This window comes from Trichechus manatus, unplaced genomic scaffold (assembly GCF_000243295.1).
Source record: "Trichechus manatus latirostris isolate Lorelei unplaced genomic scaffold, TriManLat1.0 scaffold00041, whole genome shotgun sequence".
NCBI classification, from domain to species: domain Eukaryota; kingdom Metazoa; phylum Chordata; class Mammalia; order Sirenia; family Trichechidae; genus Trichechus; species Trichechus manatus.
The window spans coordinates 4,167,884-4,192,949 of record NW_004443977.1 but is presented as its reverse complement, the minus strand read 5'-3'; the positions used below and the strand labels follow the sequence as shown (position 1 = coordinate 4,192,949).

General features: G+C 37.7%; 1 protein-coding gene across 22 annotated transcripts in view; it reads left to right on the top strand.

Annotated features, from left to right (window-relative positions):
- IKZF2 (IKAROS family zinc finger 2) overlaps window positions 1-25,066 on the top strand; it is a 180,313-nt gene that overhangs the window by 71,081 nt on the left and 84,166 nt on the right. The window contains exon 1 of one of the 22 annotated variants that reach the window (XM_023731262.1): window positions 17,838-19,605. The exons of the other annotated variants lie outside the window; for them this stretch is intronic. The gene's annotated coding sequence lies outside the window, so the exon portion shown is untranslated. Of the gene's footprint in view, window positions 1-17,837; window positions 19,606-25,066 lie in introns of those variants that run through there. 22 annotated transcript variants of the gene reach the window in all.

The window sequence follows — 25,066 nt, the reverse complement described above, 5'->3', positions numbered from 1 at the left end:
CTGAAGCCGTCATGGATTGCCTCTTTATGTGATTTGATATTGACTGTTGTCTCCAAGCCATCAATAAGTTATTATATTTATTTATTTCATGTTTGCTTGCTGTGTCCTAGCCCCTTGTTTTGTTTTGATATGCCCAAATAGGCTGCTCATATGAGCTAGTTTGATTATTGGCACCTTTGAAGCGCTATTATCCTGTCACCAGGTGGTTAGATCTATTACTAGGTGTGTGAACTCAGGAGTCTGCCCACTCCTCCTGTATGGATTCAGCTCAGGTACCCAGGTAGATAGCCACCAAGTGTGTGGTGTAGGCTCTCACTTACAGTCCTAGACAGGCATGGGTGATCGATGTAGGCACAGGCATCTGGCTGCAGCAGGGGGACACACTCTGAGCAAGGCAGGGGCCTGATGTCTGCCCCTGTGTGTACAGGAGGAAGGCGTGTCCCTGTTCCCTAGAGCACGTAGGTGGGTAGGTTTTGCTGCCAGACTATGATCACCAAATGCTGTTGGCTGTAACGACTGGGGGGCACCTCTTATTCATGGGCCCCTATCGCAGGTGGCTAGGTGGCGTGGGTGGAGCCACTAGTCCTCAGGCCCGTTATGTGGGTAGGTGAAGACCCTGCTTAATAGGCTGAGCAGTGTCAAATGTCAAGAACCTGCCACTTCACAGCTGAAACAGTTGAAGTTAGAGTTCCAGTATGTATGCTGTTGTACTGCAGTAATAAGGGCCTACGCTGTTGAGATGGGCCCACAGAAGTCTATGCAGGGGAAAAGGTACTCAGAGTCTGTGGATCCCTTATGCCTGTGCCTAGGCAAAGGAGCTGTGCCTACCCTGGGTTCCTGGTTTAGGGGAGCCGGCAGTTTATTTTTTCCCATTTGTTAATTTGTTCACTCTCCAAGGCAGGGAGAATGGCTCCAGGCCTGTGGTAGATCCTACTTCCAGCCTAGGGGACTCAGCAGTTACTGAAGCTGGTCCGGGACCCAGTGCAGAGTAGGGAGCAGGGAGGTAAATGAGAGAGAAGTTTTTCCCTAAGGGGCGTGTTTTTGATCCATGCGGTAGGCTGTGCACAAGTACTTATCTTTCGCCGGTGGGGGCTGCTTGTCTCTAGTTTTATGTGGCCATGTAGACACTCTGGCTCTGAGTCTCTCCCTGTGTGGAAAACACACCTCCTGAGCACCGTCGCTTGCCTGCCTCACTGCTCACCCCCGTGCTGCTCAGGCCTGAAGGGCTCAGTTTCTCACCGGCTCAGGTCTGGCAACTCCTCGCTGTTTCCGAACCGTCTCTCCCTTCTCCTGCCACTCAGTCCGGTTCCTCAACTCTGCCTTTGATGTTCAAGGCTTCCAGATTGCCATGTATAATCGAATCACTTGTTTTTTCGGGTCTCTGTTCTAAGAGGGTCCACCGAAAGCATCTGAGTACTCCGCCATCTTGGCTCCCCCTCTAAGGAAGACATTTTCATCTCTATGTACGGGCAGTGAAATACACATTAAAACAATAAAATATCATGATTCGCCTATGATATTCTAAAAATATTGAAAATACTGAGATTGTTTTCTCTGATCAGAATTTGTTAAGAATGTTGTTCTCATGTTGTACAGTTTGAAGTGTAAATTGGTGTCTTATTTTGGAAGAAAATTCTGTGGTATGTATCAAAACCCTTTTAATGTGCATACTGTTTGACGTAATAATGCCTTTTTTCAGACTCTCTTCAGAATCTTAAGAAACGAATCAGAAGTATAGACAGATTTATACATAACTATTTGGAGCCCTGGTGGTGCAGTGGTTAAGTGTTGGTCCACTAACCAGAAGCTCGTCATTTTGAATCCACCAGCCGCTCCTTGGAAACTCTGCGGACAGTTGTACTCTGACCCATAGGGTCACTATGAGTCAGAATCGACTTGATGGCAACGGATTTGGTTTTTTGTTTTTGTTTTTTAATGTTTATTATTGGGTATTATTTTTTGGAAACAGTGCTGAAGCAGATTATGGTTACTCCATAATATGAAGTATTATGCAGCATTAAAAAATTATTTTGAGGAAGAGTTTCTTAGTGACGTGGAAAATGCTTAGGCTACTATAGAAGGATAAAAATTATGTGGTATATATATGTATATATAATTTATTTGTTAATGCATGTACAATGTCAGCCTTTCTTTTAAAAAGAATATATAATTTATTTATTTATGCATATAGCATGTCAGCTCTCCTTGGGAAGAAAAGAAAACCAGAAGGAGACATGCTAAAATGTAAAAAAAAAATAGGGTAGGTTTGTGAGTGTTGGTTTAATATTAATATTTAAAATTTTATTTCAGATACCTATAATTATGTCTTTAGTAAGTTAAAACCTTGTCTTTAGAAGAGCTAGAAATACTAAAGGAAGAGCTTTTCCTGAATTTTTCTTCTGCTTAAATACATGCAATAACTTATTTTTTAGTTAGATCTAGTGAAATAGCAAGCTGTACTTATCATAAACTGAAATGTCAGTTCGTTCTTCAACCTATTGTTAGTAAATGCACATTTTCATCATATAAATCGGTAAAACTAGGTAAAAAGCAATCTCAGTTACATTAATTTTCATAAAAACATTTCTTTAAGGAGCTAATCTTTTATAATGTTTATTATATACCATTGAACAATTGATGAGTTCTTTGTATAATTAAAATAAGTTATGTATTCATGATTTTAAATTTTTGTCTCTTAAGTGATTTAACTGTTTTATTATCTAGATGAATCTTTATAGTTGTATACCTTTACACTGAAGGTTATTCAACTTTTTCATCTTTCAGTGGAGCTCCTCTCCCAGGCTAGTGGGGGCCTAGACTCCTTCAGGGAAGATGGTACTCCTGGGGGCAGGCTGGCAACCCCAGCAAAAGTTGAGTACCCTTATGGGCCCCTGAAGCTATGGTAGCCCCTTGCCAGCTCTCTTTTGTTGTTGCTTGTGGGAACTGCAGCCTTTCAGCAGTGTACCAATTTATGTAATTGTTAAATATGTCGAATATCACCCTGTCTCTACTTCCAGCTTCAAAATTATTATGGTAAGTTAGTAGCCCCTTATTGCCTCTTTGCCTCTGACTAATCTTCCCTCTAAAATACTAAGCATAGCGTGATGAATTTCCCTAATTTAATCACTCTTCTGAGCAAGAGATGGAAATTAGAACTTAGAATCCTTTGTAAACTGTCCTTATCATGTCTGCTTAACCTGTTATTCCATGCCTGTCTCATATGAAGTGAGGTTGATCTCACACAAGATGTTCTCATTTCCTTTTTTGTGTTTTCCTTTGTTCATTTTCACACCTCTGAAATTCTCTAGCTTGTTCCAGTTCAAGTCAAACATTTCCACTAAGTTCTATCTCAATTCTATTGCAGGTAATTTCTTCTTGAAACTTTTACTCATTACCCAGATTATAATGACCTTTACTTGTTAGAATACACATAGCAGCCTATATCTTATACAGTATTAGTTCCAGAAATAGAAAGTTAGAGGTCATGTAGTTGACCTTTGTTCCTAACTCAGTAATCCTTTCTGCAAAACTTCTGATGTACAGTGAAGATTTCTTCTAAGATGTAAACCTGGTGGTTCTGTTATTGGGCACGTCTAGTTATCCCTTCAGTTATTTAATATAATTAAACAAGAGTGCTTACTCTGTGCCAGGCACTGTGCTTGATAAACAGTAATGAAAAAAAAAGACATATCCCTGTTGTTACAGAGCTTTCAGTCTGTGAAGGAGAAGACATTAAAAATATAAACACATACATAAATATGTAATAATGATTTATGGTAGAGGTGAAAGGAAAAAGAATAGGGGTATATGAAAAGGATCATCATCGCTTCCATTTATATTGAAAATTCAGAAGACATGACATTTAAGCTGAAGAGTGAGTGAGGAGGGGAATACTGAGACAGCAGGAGAGTCTGGGAGACTGTACAAAGGCCCCAATGTAGGAGATATACATTTTTATTTTGTTGTTTTTGTTTAGAAGGCACGTGGGGTTACTATGCTGTGAGTAAGGTGAAGTGTAGTGCATGATGTAGCTAGAGAGGTAGGAAGGAACCAAATGATACACATTTTCTTGTAGACCATGGGAAGAAGTTAGATTATTATCCTAAATGCAATGAACAGTTATTGAAACAATTTTAAACACTGACTTGACGGAATTTGATTTATGGGTTTTTTGTTTGTTTTTATTTTGGATGGGGGAAGTTTTTTAAATCTAGAAAGCCTGATTTTCTGTGTCACTTAAAGGACTTCTTAATCAAATGTGGAGCAAATCCACAGCTAATGTCTTAGATCAGAAGGTTTTCTGACTTATTAATAAAAGTTTGTCACTCCCTAAAAATGTAGGTGTGTTCTGCTCTTATAAAGCTCTTTCCTGGGAAGGAGAATGAGTTGCCCAAGACCTTCTGGGCATAAGAAGGCGCAAGACCTTCTGGGAGAGAAAGAACCAATTCCAAGTTTCTGTTAGGATGGAGCTATGTGACTCAGTCTCAGTAAGGGCAATGAAATTCCTGAAATATAATTACCTTGAGGAAAAATTTACTTGAAGACAGAATGGAAGAACCCAGGCTGGGATCCATCATTCAGGAGAAGAGCATTTGAACTCATGGGGCTGATGGTGGGAAATTGTGTAGATGCTATCATCAGTATTTGTACCCTGAGGAAGAGCAATTGACTGTGGTAGCATAAACTGTAGAGGAAGGCCCAGGTGTAGCACACTCATAGCCAAGCTAGGCACCGTGGTAAATGGGATCTTCAAGCCACTGTGGCTTGAACAGGGAGTTAGGAAGGTACCATCACAGAGGGGACCAGCATTGCCAAGTAATAAATGACCAGTAGCCTTGGGAGTAGCAGACTACTCAGTGCTTACCACCCCTCTGTGGCTTATGATATTTAGACCACTCCCAGGGCAAGTGAGAGCTCTAGCAAGTTATATTTAATGTAAACTTCTAAATGTGACAATAATTGCACCTGGAAATGGTAGAGCAGGTCATAAAGGATGGCTTTAACTGATTTTTGGAGAATGGGCTGCCAGTTGCAAGAGAGGACATGGGTAAACTAGTAGACATGGGAAAACCAGGTAAGATATGGGGATTTGAACTAGGGTGGTAGTGGTAGAGAATGGTCTTATTTCTTTTGTTTAGCTCAGATCTTTCATGCAAGATCTCCTTTGGTCCTACAGCTTCCATATATCTAGCCTTGAATTTTCATATCTACCTTCCCCTTTTCTTCTTTTCCTGGTTGTTGTTGTTGTTAGGTGCTGTCAAGTTGGTTCAGACTCATAGCAACCCTACGTACAACAGAACGAAACTTTGTCAGGTCCTGCACCATCCTCACAACCGTTGCTGTTTGAGCCCATTGTTGCAGCCACTGTGTGAATCAATCTCCTTTAGACTCTTCCTCTTTCTCCTGGTTAAACATTCCTAATTCCTTCAGTGATTCCTCAGTTAGGTAATTTCTGGAATGCAAACTCAGCCATTCAGAGGATCAGGTATGCTTGTCAGCTGTATGTCATCCACAGATTTGGTAAGCATAACTTGCATGTTTCTCTCCAATCTGTTGTTAAAGGAGTCCTGTGGCATGCACCTTGAGACCCTCTTCAAGTTAACATCCTTTCATTAATCAACTCTGTTTGGATGTGGTTGTTCAATCTGTTATCAATGTTCCTAACTTTTATATTATTTACTGCATATGTCTCCATTTTGACCTCAAGAATGTTGTCAGAGATTTTTCTAAATGTGTAATTAAGTTCAGGATGAAGGGTCTACATTTTCCTTATTTACTAGTCTAATAATTCAGTAAAAAATAAAAATATCATTCTTACACATTGCCGTCGAGTCAATTCTGACTCATAGTGACCCTATAGGACAGAGTAGAACTGCCCCATAGTGTTTCCAAGGAGCGGCTGGTGGGTTCAACTGCCGACTTTTTGGTTAGCAGACTGAGCTCGTAACCACTGTGCCACCAGGGCTCCTTAGTATTCTTAGTGAACCAATATTGGATCATACTTCTTTTTAAATTTTTATGCAGACATTTACCTACCAATTTTTGAGACATTCACTGTAAGCTTACTTATTTGAGATTTGTAGAACTTACATCATTTTGCCTTTAAAATTATAAAATTATACCACTTCTGATGCTCTGGCACCTTTTTGGTTCTCTGAAGTATTTCAAAAGGTTCTTGCAGTAGTTTCTTGATCACATCTACATTTGCTCTGAGGTCACAAGAATGTATCTCATTTGAGCCTAAGTTTGCAATTGACTGCTATCCCAAAGGTTGGGGTTTGAACCCATCCAGGGGCTCCATGGAAGAAAGGCCTGGTGAACTGCTGTAAAAATTACAGCCAAGAAAACCCTATAGAGCACTTCTATTCTGTTTCACATGGAGTTGCCATGAATCGGGCCAACTCGATGGCAGCTAAAACAAAAACAGCACAGAGCCTAAAATTTGAACTCATTTTAAATTGTTACTGTTATCTTCTTTCCCATCTTGATTTTATATTCCATATTTATGATCTTCCACCAAACATCTGTCAGTTTGTTGTACTGTGGTGGTGAAGAATATTGAATATACCATAAACTACCAGAAAAAGAACAAACCCGTCTTGGAAGAAGTACAGCCAGAATGCTTCTTAGAAACAAGGATGGCGAGACTTTGTCTTGCATACTTTGGACATTTTTTCAGGTGGGACTAGTCTCTGGACGATGACATTGTGCTTGATAAAGTAGAGTGTCAGCGAAAAAGAGGAAGACCCTCGACAAGATGGACTGACACGGCTGCAACAATGGGCTCAAGCATAATGATTGTGTGGATGGTGCAGGACTGGGTTGTGTTTCATTCTGTTGTACATAGGGTGGCTATGAGTTGGACTTGACAGCACCTAACAACATTTATGATCTTTAGTCTACTCTTCCATATTTGCCTAAGATTTTATATCCAGGCAAACTAGATTGTCCAATTTCTCTATTTCTCCTTTTATCATTGTACTAACACCTTCATGATACTTAAACCCTCATGTGTGTTGATTTCCACACAGGTGTCTATCTTCTTTCTTAATGTAGCGAGCAGTTGTTGTTTGTTTATTGATCTGTTGCTTCCTATTTTTTTAGCTAGTTTTCTTATTTCATTCAGCTGGATTTTAAGTATCCCAAAAGTAGGATCATATTTAGCCTTGGGGTCACTGACATGTTTAGTTTGATCTTCCCTACTACTAAATAATTGAGCCCCACTTTCATCCTTCCTTAGCCCTTGCTGAACTTTGAGGATTTTTCTTAAAGTGTTCTAGCTATTATCTTTGGTTTTTCTTTTTCCTTTGTAACTTTCATATCACATGTTGTTTTTCCGCTGCTAAGTTTTATAAAATATTTGGTTATTTCACTTTTTAATTTCCAGAGAAATTGGAGATTCTTATAAAATCATGAATACACAGAAACATATACGTTTTGAAAGGTGTGTGTGTGTGTATGTGGTCTTTATAACAATAACTAATATCTTTTGCACCATCACTCATTATCCCTTTTTGGGAAGACTAAATTGAAAATCAAAGTGAACTCAGCCTCTTCATTGGTATTTGGTGTGTAATACACGTCAGTATTAAAATTCTAGAATTGTTTTCTTATTTTTCAGAAACTGGCTCTTGATAATATTTCTACTTCGCATCACTTAATTGCCTTCATTTGAGCAATGATAAATTAGAATTCTCTGGCGAGAAAAAAGTAAGATTGGTTTTCCTTGGGTGTCAATTATTTTTCTAAAATCTTTCAATAGTTTTGTGCTATGTATTAAAAGGGACAGAATGCATATGTATGTTTTTAAAACTTTGATTTTTAAACTGACTTATTTCTTGATGAAAACAGAGTATAATGTAAAACCATTTCATTGTATCATTCTTTTCTGTCTATGCATGCCCAGAGGATCAAATAAAAGTATAAATGCCAAAGTAAATGAGCCTGGAGCCAGTGACTCAAAAGGCTATGTTTGTTTGGTCTCCACTAGAAGACTTAGAAGAAAACAAAATGGACTTCATCTGTAGACAGAATCTAGCTATTCCAGAGCTCACCAACCTGTGACTTTCATATAAAGACATATATACATTATTGAGCAAATTTAACTTTGGTTCCCCACAGCCAGCCCCACTGGCCTGATTAAATGTAAATTAGCTCTCTTCATAATGTTCCTAGTTCTGTCTGGGAGCCCACCATCATTTTACATACGTGCAGAAACCTCTCAGCTTTCACTACCACATACTGTCTGCCATTCTTCCCCTGGCTCTGAAGTGTGGATATCTATAGCACAGTAAGCTCATTGGCAAAGATCCTTTGTTGTCACTGCTGATTAGGAGAAAACCAATGCCTATTTCAAAGATGCTGAATGTGGCTTCTGTTTTTTTGGTAGGTGCCCTGCCTCCAACTCTGTGCCTTAAGGAAGCTCTTCTAGTGCCCAAAATATCAGGAAGTACCTCTTGATCAGTTTCTGGCTATAATCTCTTTTCCAGAATTTCATTTCTAATGAAATACAGTTCCATCACTTTTTGGCCCTCATTCCTCTACTATAAGCTTTTAATTTTATGAAAAGTTCAATGGGGAACAGATGCTAAGTTGTACTTTTGCCTATATCCTTATCTGTATTAACTCTGAGTTCAATTTCCTCCCTCTTCTCCCCTTTACAGAATAAAGGTTGTCAAGCACATGAATGGTTAACAAACAATATTGGGGACCAGAGAGTGGAGATTAATTTTTTTTTATGACATAAAGCATTAGATTTACTAAATCAAGATTATTAGGATCATTCTTGGGAACTATGAAGCTTTGCATATTCAATATATTTGAGGAACAACAAGATGACCAGTTTGCTTAGAGTGGTGTGAATGAGGGGAAGAGTAGTAGGGACTGACAGATATTTCAAAAAGACCACTCTAGAGACTCTGCACAGAATGGATGAAGGGAGCAATAGTACAGGCAAGGTTATATGTGAGGAAGCCTGTGTGAAAATGATGTATGTGAAAGATGGTGGCAGACTGAACTACAGGAAGAGCAGTACTACAGCAAGAGCAGTAGACATGGTGAGAAGTGGTCAAATGTATTTTATAAAAAGAGCTTGTTGGATTTGCTGATGAATTGGAAGTAGCATGTGAGGAAGAAAGAGGTGTCAAGAATACCTACTAGTTTCTGGGTTAAGCAGCCTGGTGAATAATGATGTCGCTTACTGACATGGGGAAGATTGGTGGAGGAGCAGATATGGGGAAAGAGGTGAAGAGCTCTGTCTTGAAGAGGTGAAGTTTAAGATTTGTTTCTATAAGGCTTGCAGGTGGAAATCCTGAGTCTTAATGATGTTACGGATTGAATTGTGTCCTAAAAACAAGTGTCCCTCAAAATAACCCCTATACCTGTTAATATAATCCCATTTGTGAATAGGGTTTTCATTATTTTAATGAGGCCCTATCGGTATAGGATGTGTCCTAAACCTAATTACTTTTGAGTAATAAAAAGAAAAGATTAGGTGCAGAAAAAAGCAGATACCAGGGGCAGAGAGATGCTATCTGATGAGAATGGAGGCAGATGAATCTACAATCCCAGGAACTAGAAGCTGAAACAGATAAGGAACTTTCTCTAGAGCCACACCCTGAATTCAGTCTTCTAGCCTCCAGAACTGTAATAAAAATAAATTTCTGTTCTTGAAAGCCACTCACGTGTGGTATTTCTGTTATATAGAAATATAGCTGCACTAAGAACCTAAGACAAAGGGATCTTAACCAAAGGGTTGGAGAGCCAGAATTGTCTTGCAGGGCAGTGCAATTATGGAGTCACCCTTAACAGTGCAAACAAAGTTCAAAACTGCCAGACATTCAGACTTGTACATGGCTTTCCTCCTGACACATATGGCAGATCTTTTATGTGTTCTTGTTGTTAGGTGCTGCTGAGCTGGTTCCAACTCATAGCAACCGTACATATAACAGAACAAAACACTGCCTGGTCCTGCACCATCCTCACAATCGTTGCTGTGCTTGGGCCCATCCTTGCAGCCACTGTGTCAGTCCATCTCATGAGGGTCTTCCATCTCTTTCACTGACCCTCTACTTTAGCCAGTCTGATGTCCTTCTCCAGGGACTGGTCCTTCCTGATAACATGTCCAAAGTACATGAGATGAAGTCTCACCATCCTCACTTCTAAGAAGCATTCCAGCTGTACTTCTTCCAAGACAGATTTGTTCATTCCTCTGTCAGTCCATGGTATATTCAGTATTCTTTGCCAACACCATAATTCAAAGTCATCAATTCTTCAGTGTTCCTTACTCATTGTCCAACTTTCACATGCTTATGGGACGATTGAAAATACCATGGCTTGGGTCAATCGCACCTTACTCCTCAAAGTGACATCTTTGTTTTTTAACACTTTAAAGAGGTCTTTTGCAGCAGATTTCCCAATGCAATATGTTATTTGATTTCTTGACTGCTGCTTCCATGGTGTTGATTGTGGAATACCCTCTTATTTTTTCTATCTTTTTATGTTTTTCCCTTTCCAAATCTTTACTGTCAAAGACATTACAACTTAGTAACTTACAAGATTTGGCTAAGTTGCTTAATTTTTTAGGACTTGTGTCCTCATTTGTAAAATGAGGGTAATATTACTTATGTCACTGGGTCATTTTGAGGATTACATTAGGTAATGTTTGTGAAACTTACAGTGTCTGGCATATAACTAACTGATAAATATCTTTAGTTATTATTGCTGTTACTATTTTTGCAAAAGTATCATTAATATTATTTTAAAAGCAGATTTTAAATATTTTGGAAATGAGATAGGGTATAAACAAATAAATAATGGATAATCGTTATTTTATAGGTAGACACATGTAGAAACCTAGCTATATAAATATATATATGGCAAGTATTATATGTATGATATATGTATGACAAGTAGTTTTTTCTTATTTAAACGAGTTGCATTTTGCATCACTTATAAAGAACTACACAGTATTAAAATCAATATTTAAAATTTTGTAAGCACATATTGGGGGCTTTCTGAATTGTAAACTCGTGATGTTAGTGTACACTGCCTCACAAACTCTGCCATACCTTTATGCAAATCAAACTTCCCACAGAAATAATGAGTCAAAATGCAGCAATAAGCAATATATAGATCACATTTATTTTCTCTGCTAGTGTTAGTCTTACCATATTTAGCGTAAAAGACCTTTGATTGCTCAGGTTTTCCGTGGGTTTGAGTTCTCCTACCCTTTGTTTTAAAAATCTAAGATTACTACTTCAAGTGTACTGGTGTTACGGACTTTTTTCCCCCCTTCATAATTGAGTAAATGTAGACTGGAGAATATTATGTTGAGACTTTGTTGCATTAACAGAGAGATCTTTAAGGAGCAAAGGCTAGATCACTTAATGAAACCACAGTCTCTTCTTTGGCAATAGTGTTGAACCTGGAGGAAAGCCAGCCTCTAGCCAGTACAAAGTTAGATTCCATTCCATCAGCATAGTAGTTAATAATAGTTGATTGACAGGGATATGAAGGGTGCCCTCTTTTCCTCCCTGCTCCACTCCCATTCCTTACTAACCTCTCTAGGGAATATGCCATTCCTTTCCCCATTCCTAAAATTCTTTGCTGGAGCACAGCCAGGGGCTGCTGGATTGGTTCCTTACTGCATAATGGAGGGGAGGGGGTGTCTCTCAGAAAGAGACGTTAGTTGCTGTACTTACTGCTGAGGAAGCCCAACAATCGCCAGACATCCTCAGGGATATGGAAGAAAGGTGATCTTTCCCTGCTATGGCTAGCGTTTATGTGTGAAACATAACCATACGCCTGTCACTCACCTGAACTAACTTATACCGCATAAACAAGATCATTCCTGCTTCCCTTCCACCATGTGTGACGTTTTTGTTCATGGAATTTTTGAGCTTTTTAGGGAGCTAGTAGAGGACATGACGTGAATCATAATTTCTGTCATAATAGTTTTCATTGTTAAAACTATATTTTGGGGAGTTTAGAACTGATAAATTAGTAACATTTGCAACTTTTTTTTTTTTTTTTGGATGCAGGTATTTGCAGGATGGGAACTATTCAAACAGTTACAGCATTCCAGAGATTCTTTCCCTGGATTCTACATACTTACATGTTGAGTTATATTTAAATACGGAGGGGTATTGTTGAGTATTTTGAAATAAGAGTCACTGTAGTTTTTAGATGAAAATTTTAAAGTTTTTCTAAATCCAAGTAATTCCTGTTCTTTGTGGGGTTATGATTCCTGTACTATGGAAGCTTACAGTCTATAATCCGGTGAAGTTAGCATTTGATGTTGCCTGCAGTTTGCGTTGGTGATTATTCTTTACACCACGTCTCACCACTACAGAGCCGCTTGCTAACTTTTAATCACTACCTTCTCAAGTTTAAGAACTTGGCCAGAGTGATCCCGGAAAGTCTCAACATTTTCCAGTGAGTAAAGTCCATCTCTTTCGGAGATCTTGACGCCTGTCATTAACAAGGCTGCAACCTCCTTAAGGATTATCAAGAATGGAGACCTGCTCATCTGCATATATAGCAAAACACAAAGAGGTTATCCACCAGAATAAAATAATTCTTAAATAAACAGAGTGCATTGTATTGACTAGCAGGCTGACCCAACATCATGTCATCTTCTTTCTACAGATTATGTTGTAGGTTTCAGGTGTTTTTCTCAGGTCAGTTTCCCTATCATTAATGCTGCAACACCTTTGCTGAGTAGATATCCACTCTCTCATTCTTTTATTACACCACAGTGAAACCAGCACTGCTGACTCTCTTGCGTGGATGAATAAACTCTAGTTTTACTACCTTTTGTAAATAAAGTTTTGAAAATAGTTTTTGGAGTATGAATATGGTGAATAACAAACTAAACCAAGTGATTTTAACAAAGCCCCATTTACAACATGGAATGACATTATATGTGCAAATATTTAATGTTAATATAAAGTTAATACTCTGAGATATCAGTGGTGTCACTTAATTTACTGACACATTTGACTGGCAACATTAGTACGTGTCCAAAAGTCTTTCTATATTGTATATATTTGCTGTTTAAAACCATTGCTGCCGAGCCAGTTCCCACTCATAGCAACCCTTAGACAGAGTAGAACTGCCCCACAGAGTTTCCAAGGCTGTAAATCTTTATGGAAGCAGAATACCACATCTTTCTCCCACGGAGCAGCTGGTGGGTTCAAACCACCAACCTTTCAGTTAGCAGCCGAGTGCTTAACCACTGTGCCACCAGAACTCCTTTTAATAAAAGATGGAGTTCACCTTTTTATTTTAAAAATGCTTACTAAAACTTAATTTTAACATTTTGAGTGCTTTTATAACAAAAAAAATAAATAGGGAAAGGATTTAGTTTGATACAGTAAATATTTTCTGAATATTACTCTGTGCCAGTCACTGTGTTAAGTGCCTGGAATGCAAAAATGAATAAGAGTATTCTTAGGGGGCAGTGTACAGTTTAATATAAGAGACAGACAAATCATATCATTCCCCTTACAGTCAGGGTGTAGATTCAGTTCTCTGATAGGAGCCATTAATTTTGCAAAAATTGGTCAGAAAGAGATATTTTCTTAGGAAATTACATTAGGGCTGACCTTGAATGATGAAAGCTGGAAATGAGGACAAACTAGGACACCCAATGGAAAGAGATACTGCAAGAGCAAAGAGATTGTTGTAACAGTGTGTGGTAGGGAAACAGAAGAGCTGCAAAGGGGCAAAGTACAAATTCAACAAAGGTTAGTGATATTATTATTTTTCCAATTAGAGGAGAAAAATCATGGTCATATTTTTTCATGTGTGAAAGACCTTCAAACAGTGCCCATCACAAAAAGATTTTGCAACTTTGCAGGAACTCAGAAATTTCTTAGGAAGAGAGAGCGAGGTAACTAACCTGTTTTCCTCTGATGTAACTGCAGAGATTTTAAAATGAGTAACAAGAAGATTGCCTGAGGCTGAAGCCCCTTACTTTTTAATGGGAAATTCGTTGCCATTGAGTCAATGCCAACTCATAGCAACCCTATAGGACAGAATCGATCTGCCCCATAGGGTTTCCAAGGCTGTAAATCTTTATGGAAGTAGACTGCCACATCTTTCTCCCTTGCAACAGGCTGGTGGGTTCGAACCACCAACCTTTCAGTTAGCAGCCGAGCACTTAACTGCTGCACCACTAGGGCTTCTTTCTAATGGGGAAAGTGAGTTATTATTTGATTTGCACATTCATACATTAATTCATTTATTCATGCATACAGTAATATTAATTGGTCATCAACTACGTACTTAGTACTGTGCTTGGTGTTAGGAACATATCACGTGACTAGGATAGACATGATACCTGCCATCATAGAACTTTAAGGTTAGAGGCAAGTGATGAAATTACTATCACAAGTGATTTTTATCTTCTCAGGAATATACCTGTCTTAAAGTGACAGAGGTGATTTTTTTTATTCGTATATTTTATCACTTTACGAGTCTTTAAATATATTTTGCGTAGACTTTGTTACTTTTTAAAGATTTTTCATATATGTTCATTTCCTTGACCCAAGCTATAATAAAAATAATTACTAAGCACTTTTCAAACATTGACTATAAGAACCATATTAATATTGCTGTAAGCAAGCTTTAGGAGAAGCCTTTGGAGAAGGAACAAGGAACAGAACTAGCATTTATTGAGTACCCCTATGTGCTAGGCATTGAATGAAGTGATTCCATATACTTTATACCATTTAATCCTTAAAGTATCTCTGGAAAGTACCTTTTACTATCTCAATATTTTGAACAAGGGAAACACTCTAGAAGAGGAGATCCAAGGCTGGCTTACTTGTCCTGTGATACACACCTGGTACATGGCAGCTTTGGGATTTGACATCAAGTTGGGTGGATTCCACAGCTTTTACTCACTTTAGTATTGCTTAGACAAAGTGTACTTGAATAATTGATAAGTGATAAATGTCAGTTTGGGGATTTAAACCAAGGCCTGACTTACTCCAAATTTTATGTTCTTTCCACTAGAGCTTATGCAAGTTATTTAAACTTCAAACTAATTGCAAAAGCAGAATGTTTTCATTACTTAGGATAGTATTTAATTTTAATATTTCTTGCTTTCTCTGCTATAGTTTTTAATAGTGTTTCACCTGTATGGCTCATTTTAGAGCCCTGGTGGTGCAGTGGTTAAGATGTCGGCTGCTAACCAAAGGGTCAGCAGTTCGAATCCACCAGCCACTCCTTAGAAACCCTATGGGGCAGTTCTACTCTGTCCTATAGGGTCGCTATGAGTCAGAATCAACTTGATGGCAATTGGTTATGGCTTATTTTAACTGAAGGTTTGAAAATTTATTATGTTGTTACAGAAGTATAAAATTGCCATCATATAAAGCAGACACATGTAGGAAAATAAATGTGAAATATTTTTCTAGGACTCTAAATGAATTGTTAAAGACCCTATTCTAATAATAAAAGGGATACCAAAGCAAAGCAAAACTTCTCCTTAGAAATTATATTTTGAAAACATATTTCAGAATGAAAAAAAGAAAAACACTGTCAAGGTACTAAAAATTATGGCTATAATTAACCAAAAACTGCATCTAAAACAACTGTCACTGAAGTTTATAAGCCCTTTTAGTATTTGTATAGTTGACAGCAGATATTTCCTAATCAGATATGCACTAAACTTTGAAGAAGGATATCTTTTACTCGTGCTTCTTAATAGGTAAATTCAGGTGGTCGAAATATTCCTTCACCGAGGGCTTGAAATAATTTGAAAGACATGGGATATTGACTATATATATATTAAGATCTAAAACCTATAGACTTGCAGTTTTAAAATTGACTCGTTCTGAGTATTTACTTCATTGCCACGATTAGCACTGATTCCATAATGGGCTTTTTTCCTTTTATTAGTATTATTATATTAAACCTCATCACTTCTGGCATGAATATAACATCACAGGATAAGCTAGTGAAAAAGTACATTGGTAAATAAAAGATGGTGCTCACCTGACACTTGTCCCACTTCGTATATTTGTTCATGTTTTTAGGTAGCTGTTCCTTAATTTGCCTGTAAACTTGAGGTTAAGGGTCATTCTTTAATCTTTGCTTTTTACTTCTCAAACCTAAAATTCTCAATAAATTTTACATAGCAAGCTTTCAGTATATCTTTATTGCTCCTTTCTTGGTGATAAATTATTTCACCATATAGTGTATAACACTGAGTAGTACAAAACTAGAAAAACTAATTCCTCTTAGACATGTTACCAAAAATCTTAGATTTCACTAATTATTAGGTAACTTGTAGTCAGTATCACTTGGCTTTAACTTGACCATGTGTTCCACTAGTTCTTTGTAGACCTTTATTATATTAGGTCTATATTTTAGTTTTAGTTTAGTTCTTATTAAAATTTAATGATCTGCCTGGATTTGCAGCCTAATCTCTACCCTTAACAGATGAATATTGTTTATGGATCCAGATTCTGGATCCTACCTAGGGAGGGAATTAGAAGCTCTGTGGTGGCTCACTAGAGAGCCCTGGTGGCACAGTGGTTAAGCACTCGGCAGCTAACCAAAAGGTTGACGGTTCGAACCCACCAGCTGCTGTGTGGGACAAAGATGTGACAGCCTGCTTTTGTAAAGATTACAGCCTCGGAAACCCTATGGGACAGTTCTTCTCTGTCCTGTAGGGTCACTATGAGTCAGAATGGACTCCACAGCAGTGAGTTTAAGTTTTGTTTTTTTTTTCCTTGTTGGTGGCTTGCTAATTTAGCACGGAGCTACAGTTGATGTTAGCCCTGGTCTGACCTTGGAACCTCAGTTCCTCAGGACCTGAGTTTGTAGTTTGCTCCCAAAGTTTTAAGTTTCTTGCCCTTAAATTCCACTTTTCTCATGACTTTTTCCTGACCACCAATGGTTTGCATTCCATTTTTTCATACTGTATTGTATTTGTACATGTTATTTTTTCTGCCTGAGTATCTTTCCCGCTAGTTTGCCTGGCAAACTCGTCATGTTTCAAGATGGAGTTTAGTCATCTTCTTTGAGAAGTCTTTCTTAACTCACCCAAACTACTTGGACCACATCTACTAGTGCGCTCATCCTGCAATATTCTCAATATTTGTTGACTTTCTGTCTCTAGTAGACTTTGAGCTCCTTGGATTTCAATAAATGTTCAAAAGAATGAATGACTTTGCTGCTTCGTTTTGAATCATTGCCAGACTTCTGTCCTGCACCTGTTTTGAGGACATTGTAGATACTGGACTTGAATTGATTCTATTAATGACATACTCACGTACCCATTCCTTTTCTCTTCTATAATGGCTGGTATCCCGATTTCAGTGTACCTTTGTGTTCCATCTTGTTAATTGCTAAGATAACCACTGGCCAGCTCTAAATGCTGTGAGTCTTCCTGGACCATCTCTTGTGCTCTTCCCAGGCTTCATACGTCTCCTCTTGAACTTACGGGCAAGAATTCTGCCTTATTCATCTTTCTAGCCTCTGATTCTGCCTGGCTTAATATATGTTGAATAAATAAATAGAAACAATAATTGATTTTTTATCAGTTTAAATAGGTTTATGCTAAAAAAAAAAATCTCAGCCTAACATTAAAATATACTCTTTATAAAAAATATTTTTTAATGATTAGGACTAATTTAAAGTAATAGAAAGTGAATACTGTACCAACAATTCCATGTCTTATTAAATAACTTTTGGAGGTAACTTATAAGTGGCCCTTTTTTTTTTTTTCTTGCCATGTGTGTTGCAGTTATGGGTGGCACAAACAGTTTGTGCTTGACTGCTAACCAGAAGGTTGGCAGTTCGAATGCACCCAGCAGTACCATGGAAGAAAGGCCTGGCAATATGTTTCCATAAAGATTATAGCCAAGAAAACTCTATGGAGTAGTTCTGCTCTGTAATGCATGGGGTCCCCATGAGTCAAAGCCAATTCAATTGGAATGAGTTTATTCCCCCCTTTTTTATTAGAGTCAGTGATACATTTAGAAGCATATGTTTTGTTTAACTATCAGACTGTTTCTTGCCATAGCTAACCCATATACTTCATCTTAAATTTCTTATTCTTTTGAAAATTAATATTTTTTCTTTAAAAGCATCAGATAAATGAAAATTTACTAGATTTAAGAAATTCTTTTAAAGTGCTTTCTAAACTTTTAGTTCTTCTAATTTACTTTATACATATTCTTAACCACTTGCAATTTACCTGCATTTCCTTTTGTCATAACATTGTGGAAGTTTTTTTTCTCTTTTAGATCACTTATTTTCTATTCCAAGCATTTTTAAATTTCCTTCTGAATTGTACTTGCTGCATTTCTATAACCGTTACCACTGTACTGATTGATTGACTTTTTTCTTCTTCTTTTTTCCTTTTAATATGGAAAATTTGAATATATATAGAAGTGGAGAGATGTGTTCTACTTAGTAACACATGGAATCACCATGAGTTGAAATTGACTCAAAGGCAACTAACAACAGAGAAATGGGTGATGAACGTCTGTCACCCAGCTACATAGTTATCAACTCATAGTTAATATTTTTTGGCTAAAGCCTCAAGCCACTCTACTTCCCAGATTATTTTGAAGCAAATTCCATTGTCTTTGGAAGTTCTGTAATACAATATTTATAAATTACTGGTGATCAAAAGACTCTCCTTTTTTCTCTCTTCATTCTTGGTAAAAACATATCAAATATACGTATGTGTATATATATATATATTTAATGTACTTTAGGGTACATAATAGTTCAAGCTTGGTGTTTATTTGTTTTTCTCCTAAGAGTTTCTAAATTCCTTTTGTTTGTATGAACTTTCTAGTTGTCAGTTACAGGATGAGGAATTGGAATACACATGGTTTTTAAATGTTAATCAAGTTCTTTGCAAGAAATAGCTCATCAGTATATCAAATTAGGTAATTGGTTTCTTGAAAAGGTTTTGGCAGGGCTCCAGGGAATAGGAGACAGGATAGGTGAATTTTGATTGGGACAGGTGGCAGGAAGGCATTTGGAAAGTGTTGTTCATTTAGGATAGTTCCTGGAAAGGATAAGCTAGGCTTCAAAGTGGAAGGTAGAAAAACATATAGGTAGATGTTTTTAGATTAGATACCTTAAAAGGGCTAACGGAAAAATAGAAGTATCTATTTAAAAAAAAGCAGGAGATAAAAAACTTTGCCTATTTTATTCACATTCATTCAATTTACACAATTATTACTTGGACTGGCAAACATACTTTGCCCATTTGTAGTGAGACATTTTATGACCTTCTTCTGTAGGTGGTGTGCAAGAAATTTATGATGGTAGTTTATGGATGGAAACTGTTGGTTACTGCTTCCCCTCCCCACCAAGGAAAAAAATTATAGCAAACAACAAAAACTATACATGGTCTGTAGTTCTTCAGTAGAGTTAATCTCACGATAATGAGCTAGTCCTTTCATATCAACCTGATATTTCAGAAGTTACTGCCCACCATACAACTGTCGTCCTTTATAGATCTGGCAACAGAAAACACTAATAAGAGCACAGTTTGGCTGCCAGTTTGACTTGGAAGAGAAGAATGACCTTGATGGGGCAGGAAATGACAACAGAGTTCCATTCTGTTTGGTGAGTTGTCCATCTGACCAATGTTCTTGGGACAGGTATTTGAAAACTGAATGATCAAAATTAGGTAGCCACTTACTTTATTTCACCAAAATGTAAAATTCCCTTTTCTCACCTCAGTTGTCAAAAGGAGGAAAAAAACACAGTATTTGGAGCAAGAAAACAAAAATCTAAGCCCTGGCACTTCAGCTTCCTAGCTATGTGATTTTGCTGAAATCAGTTGAGTTTTCTGGGATTCAGTTTCCTTATATGTATACTGGGGATAATACCACCACCTTCCTCATATACCAAAGACCAAGAGGCAGTTGTTCGAACAGAAGAAGGGGATACTGTGTAGTTTAAAGTCAGGAAAGGTGTGTGTCAGGGTTGTATCCTTTTACCACACTTATTCAGTCTGTACGCTGAGCAAATAATCTGCGAAGCTGGAGTATATGAAGAAGAATGCGGCATCAGGATTGAAGAAAGACTCATTAACAACCTGCAATACAAAATGACACAACCTTGCTTGCTGAAATCAAAGAGGACTTAAAGTACTTACTGATGAAGATCAAAGACTGCAGTCTTCGGTGTGAATTACACTTCAACATAAAGAAAAACAAAAATCCTCAAAACTGGACCAATAAGCAACAAAATGATAAATGGAGAAGAGATTGAAGTTGTCAAGGATTTCATTTTACTTGAATCCACAATCAATGCCTGTGGAAGCAGCAGTCAGGAAATCAAAGAACCTATTGCAATGGGCAAATCTGCTGCAAAAGACCTCTTTAAAGTGTTAAAAAGCAAAGATGTCACTTTAAGGACTAAGGTGCACATGACCCAAGCCATGATATTTTCAATTGCCTCATAGGCACACGAAAGCTGGGCAATGAATAAGGAAGACCGAAAAAAGAATTGACACCTTTGAATTCTGGTGTTGATGAAGAATATTGAATATACCATGGACTGCCAAAAGAATGAATAAATTTGTCTTGGAAGAAGTATAGCCAGAATACTCCTTAGAAGCAAGGATGGTGAGACTTTGTCTCACATGCTTTGGACATGTTATCAGGAGGGACCAGTCCCTGGAGAAGGGCATCATGCTTGATAAGGTGTAGGGTCAGCGAAAAAGAGGAAGACCCCTAATGAGATGTACTGATACAGTGGCTGCAACAGTGGGCTCAAACATAGCAATGATTGTGAGGATGGCACAGGACTGGGCAGTGTTTTGTTCTGTTGTACATAGGGTCAATATGAGTTGGAACTGATTTGACAGCACCTAACAACAACAATCTCATATTTTATTGTGAAGATCTAATGAGGTGGTGGATTTAAAAATACTCAGTAAACTATATCTAAGTATGAGTTACATTATAATATAAACTCACATTTTATATGAGACAGAGATTTTGTTTCTGAAAAGATTATAATTGTGCTGTGGGACCAAAGAACTAACTTAACATTAAGTAAAGGGGAGATTAACGTGTTAAAAAGCATACAGTCACCTTGAGGACTTAGGTGCGCCTGATCCAAGCCATGGTATTTTCAGTCTCCTCATATGCATGTGAAAGCTGTAGAATGAATAAGGAAAACTGAAGACGAATTGATGCCTTTGAATTATGGTGTTGGTGAAGAACATTGGGTATACCATGTACTGCCAGAAGAATGAACAAATCTGTCTTGGAAGAAGTACAGCCAGAAGGCTTCTTAGAAGCAAGGATAGCAAGACTTCATCTCATGTACTTTGGACATGTTATCAGAAGGGACTAGCCTCTGGAGGAGGGCATCATGCTTGGTCAAGTAGAGGGTTAGCAAAAAAGAGGAAGACTCTCAACGAGATGAACTGACACAGTGGCTGCTTACAATGAGATCAAGCATAACAAGAATTGTGAGGATGGCACAGTAGGGGCCAGTGTTTCGTTCTGTTGTACATAGGATTGCTGAATTGGAACCTACTCAGTGGCATCTGACAACAACAAAGGGGAAATAAAACTTTTTTATAAAGTGTGTTTTTCTTTTAACGTTTTCAACAGAGGATAAAACATTGCATTCCACATTTTCAAAATTCCTTAGCAATGTCAGCCAGTTGTTTCTACCCTTCTAAAATTCACATGACTTTAAAACTGGAAGGGAATATAAAATCACCTAATCCATCCCACCTGTGTTATAGATTTTTTTTTTTAATTTAGATTTTAGAGGGAAATATATGTAATTCCATTATTCAGACTAGCTCTGAACATGATTATTTTATAACTATATAGAATATAATCACAACTAGAAATTCAAGGGTCAGTGTAAAAAAAAACTGACAAAGGAAAGATGCTAGACTGTTTTCCATTTTTGTCACTCATATTCATTTGTTATTTTGTTTTGTGTTTTCCAGCATTACTGTAGATGAGAAGTACCTAAGATAAATTCAGGGAGCCCAGGTAGTGCAGTGGTTAAAGCACTCGGCTGCTAACTGAAAGGTTGGTGGTTTGAACCTGCCAGCTGCTCCACAGGAGGAAGATGTGACAGTCTGCTTCCGTAAACATTTACAGCCTTGGAAATGCTGTTGGGCAGTTCCGCTCTGTTCTATAGGGTCACTATGAGTTGGAGTCAACTCCACAGCAATGGGTTATGGGAGTATAAATTCTTAGAGACAGTTTAAATTTAGACAGTTCTAGAAATTGACTTGGAAAGACCAGTATTATTTTACTTTAGCTGTGGAATAATACACGTGTGCCTTTCAGTAGTACATCTTAAGATCCACTAATATAAATAAGTGACAATGGATATTATGTCAGTACATGTGAGTTAATGAAAAATGTTTCCTTTTAAGATACTAGTTTCATTTTTAAAGTAGACTTTTATACTACTTCAGACAAGCAGTATTTGTACTAGAATTCTCAAATGAGAGTTGATATGTAGTACACATATTTGTCCTTCATTATTCATTAAATTAAGTCTCTAGGAGGTCATTTAAATTAATGTTCTCTTTGCCTGATTTGATGAATCTCAGGCATGTAAGATGTATATTTTTATCGTTCTTAAGTAGTCTACATAAAGATGCCCCACTGCTCTTTGCGTAACTGTGTGCCAATGTGTAACAATCTTTGATTCTAAGATAACCAATATTTTCCTTGAAATAATTTTTACATTACTTGTATGCCTCCTGATTTTCTAAGTTTGTACTTTTAAAAACGGCATGGGGGCAGTATCTGACCTCTAACTTTAAACAAGGGGAAAGGAGAATCAAGACGAACAGCCCAAGGCTGATTCCCTTGAGATGGAGGTCAGACATGTCTCCTCTCTCCACCATCTTTACTAATTCTGACACCAGCCATCCCTCCCATGGCACTCTGTACTTCTCTGCTGAGTTAGGTAATTCATTGCAATGACCACACAGAACTCACAGACCGTACTCAGGATTATGAGGTTTATTAGGGAAGTAACAGGTTACAGTTCAGGCTCAGGAACACTCAGGATACAGTTCTTCCATCAGGACAGCCTCTTCCCAGCGGTGCTTGCAGGCACACCTCTCCCTGGCCTCAGTCTCTGCCCAGAGGCACTCAGCTTTCTCTGTCTGTGGGCTGGGAAGCCCAGCATGCCATCTCCTGCTGTTGGGTCCCTGCTGCTGGGTCTCTGCTGCTGGGTCTCTGCTGCCGAGTCTCTCCTGCTGCCACTGCTCACTGTCTTCAGGGTTACAGCTCTCTCTATCTCTGTCTCCTGCTTCCAGGAGCGTCTCAATGCAGTTTTCTTTCCCCGCTCGTGGGGTGGCCCATTTCAAGCTCAGTGGGATGGTCCCTTTGGTGGGCCACAGTTACCATGTCTGCACAGTCATGCCCAATCACCTGGGTGGGAGTTACAAGACCATAGCAAGAAAGGCCACACAAAAGCAATCCGTGGCACCTCAGTACTTTGATTTTTTATAGTGAATTGTACAGTTTTAACATGGAAATGAGACATATCTTGTGCTTCTTCTAATTTAAAATAATATGTATTCTTAAACTAACTCATTTTCTTAACCAGAAAACAAATCTGTTGCCATAGAGTGGATTCTGACTCATAGCCACCCTATAGGGCAGAGTAGAACTCCCTGCTAGGGTTTCTGTGGAGCGGCTGGTGAATTCGAACTACTGGCTTTTTAGTTAGCAGCCAGACACTTAACCACTGCGCCACTAGGACCCCATTTTCTTAAAAAACTGAAAATAAATAACCATTCCATAGTGTTGAGTATAAGGAAATGACAGTATCCATTTATTCTCATGTATATATTAAATATTTCCAAAAAATGTGGTAATAAATGTAATTAATACATGCATTTCATTTTAGAGTTACAAGGCACTTCACATACATTATCTCATTTAATTTAAATAATGAGCGAAGTATAAATACTGAAGATAGGTAGAAGGATAGATGCTCTGTCAGTATCATTTCAGGCCATATTTAGTTTTCATAGTAGTTTATATTTCTTCTTTTTTTAAATCTATTGTCTATTTAGTGTTTTTCCATTCCCATAATTATCGTAACCATCCCTTATAACCATCAAAGATGGTTTCTTTTTGTGTGTAAAACTTTTTATGAGTTTTCATAGTAGTGGTCTCATACAAAATTTGTCCTTTTTGTGATTGACTTATTTCACTCAGCATAATGTCCTCCAGATTCATCCATGTTGTAAGATATTTCGCAGATTCATCATTGTTCTTTATCGTTGCATAGTACCCCGTTGTGTGTGTGTACCATAGTTTGTTTATCCATTCATCTGTTGGTGGGCATCTAGGTTGTTTCCATATTTTTGCTATTGTGAACAATGCTGCAGTGAACATGTGTGTGCATATATCTGTTCATGTGGTGGTTCTTATTTCTCTAGGATATATTCCAAGGAATGATATTGCTGAATCATATGGTATTTCTATTTCTAGCTTTCTAAGGAAGCACCATATCATTTTCCAAAATGGTTGTACCATTTTGCATTTCCACCAGCAGTGCGTGAGTTCCCATTTCCCCAAAGCCTCTCGAACATTTATTTTCTGTTTTTTTTTTTTATTTGTGCCAGTAGTGCCAGGGTGAGATGGTATCTCATAGTGGTTTTGATTTGCATTTCTCTAATGGCTAGTGATCGCGAGCATTTCCTCCTGTGTCTGTTAGCTGTTTGAATGTCTTCTTTGAAGTCTCTGTTCATTTCCTTTGCCCATTTTTTAACTGGATTATTAATTTTTTTGTTGTAGAAGTGTTGGATTTTCCTGTATATTTTAGACATTAAACCTTTGTCGGATAGGTAATAGCCAAATTTTTTTTCCCAGTCTATAGGTTCTCTTTTTACTCTTTTGGTGAAGTCTTTTAATGAGCATAAGTGTTTAATTTTTAGAAGATCCCAGTTATCTAGCTTACCTTCTGGTGCTTTTGTGTTGTTAGGTATGGTTTGTATCCTGTTAATGCTATGTATTAGGGCCTCTAGCGTTGATCCTATTTTTTCTTCTATGATCTTTATAATTTTTTTTTTTTT